The following is a 6,367-nucleotide window of genomic DNA, read 5'->3' as shown; positions in this document are numbered from 1 at the left end:
AATTCTGTAACCAAACTGTGCCCTAAATGCAACGAGAGGACTTTGCCAGCCAGGAAAATCCCCAGGCAGAACAAAACTCCGCGCAGCACAATTAGCGTTTTTGCTCGAAGAACACTACTGCCTCCGTCTTTTTCTTTTCTGCCTTTCGCTTCGACTAGTGCATGGAGCATCCCATTTACAGATAGGTTTGTTTTCGTGTGCGAGAGAGAGAGCAAGGCACAGTCATGTCGGATATCATAACCACGACGGTGTGCGCATCTTCTCATTCACCAGCGTAAAGGTCTGGAACTGTGGCGAGGAGCCGCCCTTGTGCGTGGCGGGCCGGGCGTGGCTCTCTGTGATCACGGCTACCCTCCGGGAGGAGTCGTCCTGCCTTTTGAGCCACCTGCCGCCAGCCTCCTCGTTGAGCGCCGACTCCGGACGTGGCGCAATGAGCAGGCACTTGATGGTGAGCCGGGTCTGCTGGAGGCCCAGGTTCGGCTTCCAGTCCTTCTTCGGCATGTTAACGCAGATCTTGTTCGAGGACACAGCAGCACTGGGGCGGAAGATGCGCGTCGTGAAGAAACACCGCGACGACGACCCCGAAAAATCTTTTGGCCGCACCAGGCGCAGTTTGATGCCGCCGCCTGCGCAGGGCTGCACGGAGGTGCCTCGATGGTGGCCTCTACGCCGCACGGCTGCTAAAGAAGCAGTCTGCAGAGCTACCGCGACTTATTCCGCCGGAATAGCGGAGTAAAAGTTTCCACGTTCTCGGTCCGTTTCAGGGCAAGAGAAGAGGAAAACCCAGCGAGCAGCAAGTCTCACAGCGTCCGACGCACTGCCAGCAGATGCAAACGAATCCCTCTGCAGTATAATAACATTTGACGTGTTTGGATAGTATTAAAATTGTCATAGTTGTTATGTGTCATTACGATAAGTGAAGAAATAAATAAGCTGAAAACTTGAAGTAGCACGTCAATGCTTTAGCGCTGAGAGCAATATTACACGCCTTCAGGATCTCTCTCTACAAGAGGTAATAGGCTTTATACAGGGGCGACGGCCCTAGTGTTAAGGCGATTACTTAAAATCTTACAACCATCAACACGGAGTGTGCAATAGAAGGTGAGGGTAGATTAGCTAGAGAGGCATTCGCACATGTTTTCAGCATAAATGTTCTGATAAAGAAACGAAAAAGCACGAAATCCTTTAACGACGTAGAAAGAACTGAACTGGCAGAACTCTCAGAGCTGGTCACTAAGCATAGAGTAACCGACATAGGGAAATATATGAGGGCAGAATTTTCAGGAGAATTTTGCATGCGCTAAACAACGGAGGTTGCAGAAATGGGGCAGGAGGGAAGTAGGGATGGGGAAACATCGGCACTAATAAACAAGGAGCGCAATGTCGTTACCGACATGAATAAGACAAGGTAGCCAAACCGCCACACAAAGATGTATGTGCTAAAGTAAACAAGACAAAAATGACGCAGACGCTGGTACTGATGAATCAGAAATCTTTCTGGTTATAAAAAGGAAGCAAGTGGTCTTACAAACAATATAAAGGAGACAAGCTGGCTGACGAGGGCTAGGTAATTGCAGTTCTTTTGATATGACGGCGCCGCAATCTCGCCAGCAAAGCCAGCCGCTTCGTATAGCCGATGACTCAAAATGTAGGGCGTATCAGAAACTTGGAGGACCGCTATTACTAATCTACCTACGTATCACCCTTGGCCTCTAAGATCGGCTGGGAGGGCAAAGTTTGCTCGACATGCCTGAACCACTCTGCGTCATCCGGTGTTGAAACCCGTGTACTATCGCGATCAATATGACTCGCAAGACCCATCAAGTGGCGTGAGCTGACGCCACGAATCAATGCTTGTTGAGCGCTGCTGCAGTGTTCTGCATACAGCCGTAGAGCAGCGTGGCCGCGTGCCTGGTACCGTGCAGCACAGAGTATTAATTTTCTACCAAGCGCAAATCAGGAGAAGGTGGCCGCCAGAGCGTTGCAGGTCAGTGTGATCGCGTCTGTGCAAGCGTTATAAATACAGTGACTCGAATGGAACCTGTCGCACTGCTAAACCCTCCGTTCCGCTGCGACTGATCGTGGCAGCATGCTTTGTGGCGGCCATGTGAGCCCTGCTTTTGAAATAGTAGTCGAAGAAAACCAATAGGGTAAGAGTAATAGCTCATTGGTGATCCATGACGAATACACAAATAACCTAAATCCTTTTAATATACAAGCCCCACTCTTAGATCTGCGTCGTCCAAGCGGACATCTTCCACAAGCATTCCGGCAGCAACCGACCAACCCAGCTCGGTAGCATATTAAACTTCTGCTGATCCATCTGCAATTCGCTGTGGACTAATCTTGAGCAAGTTCTAAGTATACATTTTAGCACGATATCGTTATAGGTCCCGTTCAGCGGAAAAGCCGGCGGCATGGCGTCGACGTAAGGTGTCGTTGACACGTAAAACTGCGGGTTGGTCCAAAATGTGTGAAGTCACACATGGAGCAGCGGAATTGAAAAGGAAATAATGCATTACACATATAGTGCTTACAAAGTCGCAACATCACTAAAACATCATTAGGACATTTAAGTGTATAAACTGAATAAACCGCACTCGAACAAAATTTAGAATAATTAGAGAAGAATCGAACTAATGAATCTTATGCCACGCAGAAAGATCCGTACGGTGTGGTTAAAACAGGATGTTATATGGATGTTTTGCGGTCTTTCAGTTAACGTAGCAGATTAAGACGGCGTCGTCAATGAGTAAGTGTGGGATTAAGAGGCACTAATTAAGCCAGTATATAGTGTTTCCAAGTGTAGCAAAGTACATATAGGTGATGGCAGAGCCTATGCGAACGACTGTATCCTGGTGTCACGTGACAATGATATATCATATGTTCTGGTAACATTAGCTGAAATCGTGAGTGGGTAATATCCTAATGAGATCAAGTGGGGTCGCTGATGGGACTCATTAACGCTATCATGTCATACGCCTGAAGGCGGAGCTTAAAGAGATAGTAAACCAAATTTAGCAGCGGCTCTTTTGCATGTAAACAAAACCTTGACTGCTAAAATTGATAAATGCGACAAGCGTTTCATCGAAAAAAGGCGGATAGGACATTTTTTTTTCCAAGTTGTCCCCGTATCATTGCACCTGGCGGCCGCCTGTTCCAAAAGTTTGGTTCACTATCCCTTTAGGTAGAATGACCTCTGTCGGGCATATTGTTAAGGCTGTTGGTACAAGACGTCTATAGCAGAAGGCGAAAAGGTCATTGGATATTAGAGATAGCTGCGGTTAGTAAGTGCTGAGGCATGGTACAAACTATTTTCTATCCGAGAAGGAGCGTAGAAGAGGGTCTCGATGCTTTATAGGTAACGTGCTCTTCAGCTGCCTTTGTTAAATTACCCCAGAGCTTCTAAAACGATGTGTGCAGACCGTTGTCCTCCGGAAACAAAACTTGCAAGAAGTGCGGATGAGAACGACCCACGTAGATATGAAATAAATACATGCGGCCTAATTTTCTCTTTTCTAATGCTCGGCATCGAAAACTGCTCTTCAACAGAAGTCGCACTGGTCGCACTGAAAGATGCATTTGTTTCGAGTACTGCGCATATGAAACGTTCTCAAGAGTGCTCTGTTCACCACTCTAGCCAAGGCAGAAGGAATGTTTCCTTCGTCGAAAATGCTACAGACTTCCGCTGAAGGGCAGGTTTATTTTTAAATCGCGTGACAAAGATCCTCGGTTAGATTAATGCGAAGGAGCTATTAAGCATCATATACGTTTGGAGTCGTTGAGAACTTCTATGCGTATTCTTCGGAAGGCCTTGGTTTCTTGAGCACGAGACCATTCGGCACCTTAATATACCTGAAGCCAGGTCTCACTGTTCTGTGGATCGCAAAGCGCTTAGACACCTCATGCAGTTCAATAGAGCCAAGAGACAACTGTGCCGAAAGTCACCTGGCAGTAAAAGACAGTATATATATCGAAATGTATAAATGTGTGGTCCTATAGATACTTGGGAAAGCCCGGAGCATTAAGGCAAAACCCGAAAAACACAGAGAACCCGTCTTCGTCTTGGTCGTCGGCGGCGGGGGCTTGAGGGAAATATCCCCAGAGAAACAACCTAGGGGTGCAGCTAGGTGGCAGGTGGGCCACGTACCTAACGTGGCCTTGTGACCTTATGACAGCCTCCCCACCAGACTTTGAGCAAACGGCCCACCGTGGCAGGCGACAGTTTAATTAACGATTGGTCGTGAGCAGATCTGGGCAGTCTCACGAGGGCGAACCCTCATGAGGCCGTCCTCACCCTCCCCTTCTCAGGGTTTCCCTCGGTGAGGCCAGGGTGAGGAAGGAGAGCGACGGTTAGCCAGGGCAGAGGTGCTGAGGTGAGGCTGTGGAAAGAGAAGATGCACAGGTTGAGGGTGAGGGTGTTTCTGAAAGCTCGTGCCTATTATTGTAGAACGTCCATAGACGACGACTAAAGGAAGAACTAGGGGGGAGGGGTGCACCTAAGACTAATTACGTGCTTTGAATGCGAAACAATGTTTTTTTTTATTTTCGTTTACTTTAATTGTTTAATTTTTATCTCCCTTTCTAATCGCGCACCTACTCATTATCACACAGTCGTAAATACTATGTTCCCCTTTGTTCACCAGAAGCAAGAGAGACAGAGAGAGCAAGGAATTTTAATGAGAGGAAAAGGTTCAGAGGTCGGACGATGGTAAAATGGCCCTGGCCTGCTACTCCACACAGGGGAAAGTGCAAGTGAAGGTTGATGATGGCATAATACGTACAAAGAGTTTCATGGGTGATGTCTACACATACACTGGCTGGCACTCTCATCGCGGTGAGTAAACGCATGTAAAACTCGTGTCCGACACACACACCGACAAATGTCATTAACACTTACTGGAGTAGAGGCTGCATGAAAACACAAATGGAAACAATGTAAACTGTAAACCTTGTAGGTAAAAAAACAGTTTTGTGGCCTATGGGCTGCGTGCTCGCCTCGCAGTCTGAAAGTCCTGGATTCAGTTCCCAGCACCATTGCTCGAAGTTTTAATCTTTTTTCATACAACGGGGACGTCACCTATGGTTTTTGGGACCACCGCTGCTCGTCAGCTGCGACGCTCGGTTTCGTTGTCGATCAGCCATGAGCCATACAGTGCTTTCTGATTAAAACAACTGAGCAAGACCTGCTGTTTAACTAAAGGGTTACAAACACCCTCTTTGGACGACGATTAGTTTCCTCAGAGACTTTTCTACGCGCTCTTCCTTTCCGCTCACCCCGCACCCGCACAGGCTTCTTACTCCGGGTACAGTTACAGATGTGGTCGACAGGGCCTGCAAACGGCGACGAAGGTGGTGACCGCTTCAAAGAGCAGCGTTCTTGAGAGCTCGGTGAGGAACCCCCGGCACCCTGCTGATTCGCTGCGCACACCAGGGCCGCGGCCTTCTCTTCCGTTCCTACTCCAAAAGTGCAAGAGTTGTTTCGTGACTTGATGCTCCCATTTCTTCACCATTTCTTTTTGTGTTATTCAAACAGTGGGCAAATGAGCCGTGTAGCGAGCTTAAGCTCAAGCCCTTAGCACAGTCCATGAACAAGGGCGCATTCTCCTGTAGAAAAATGTTCTTCGCAGCTAAAACTAAAGAAAAGGATTGACCGTTTCGCGTTATCGTGTCTCAAAGGGTAATTTGACGGAAACCCGTCGCGGCTTTAAACATAATTTACGTATCCTCCAAGTGATTGACCTTTTTTTGACCAACAGCTCCTTTTGATGTGTTTTCTTGTGGATCTGACCCAGCGCTTCTCAGCATCTTCGTTCGGCGCCAAGCATTTGTTTTAGTCCATCCTGCAGGATGAATTGTTTCAGGCCTTTAAGAAGCCATTTCAAAAAAAGGTTTTTTTTTCTAGAACAACGCTGGTGTTATGGACAGCGGGTTCCTTGAGTTTAGTACTGAAATTTTAATATCCATTTAGAGACGCATATTCGTTCGGTTTTGTGCCTGCCCTGCCGCTGTTCCCAGAGGCCTTTTCTCGCGTCTAAGACACAGGGTTTCTGCTTACTCTTACAAGCCGTCTTTGTAGTCGTCAAGACTTGCATGTACGCACCTCTATGAGTACGTTGTCCTTTCGGATCATGCCCGTAAAGCTTCCCTGACCGGCGTATCTAACGTTCAAGACGTTTTTCTTGGCGGCCTCGCCCCGCTTTAGGTGAACCATGAATTTCCCTTAAAACAGTCTAAAGAATTTTTTGACCAAGGGCTGGTTTTTATTCCGCGCATGATTTGCAGGTCTGTGAATCAAGGTAGGTGAAACCTGTTTTATCTTACCATTCAGCAGGCTATTTCCAAACATGTGGAAAGAAGCATTGTC

At 47.5% G+C, this 6,367-nt stretch overlaps 1 pseudogene; it reads right to left on the bottom strand.

Moving 5' to 3' along the window:
- Window positions 1–234: 234 nt before the first annotated feature.
- LOC149353964 (ubiquitin-conjugating enzyme E2 S-like) lies at window positions 235–6,133 on the bottom strand (annotated as a pseudogene).
- Between the last annotated feature and the right edge of the window lie 234 nt (window positions 6,134–6,367).

The sequence above is a fragment of the Amblyomma mixtum genome, chromosome 3 (genome assembly GCF_055824585.1).
Source record: "Amblyomma mixtum isolate Tamu chromosome 3, ASM5582458v1, whole genome shotgun sequence".
NCBI lineage: Eukaryota > Metazoa > Arthropoda > Arachnida > Ixodida > Ixodidae > Amblyomma > Amblyomma mixtum.
This window is presented reverse-complemented; position numbering and strand designations above follow the sequence as displayed.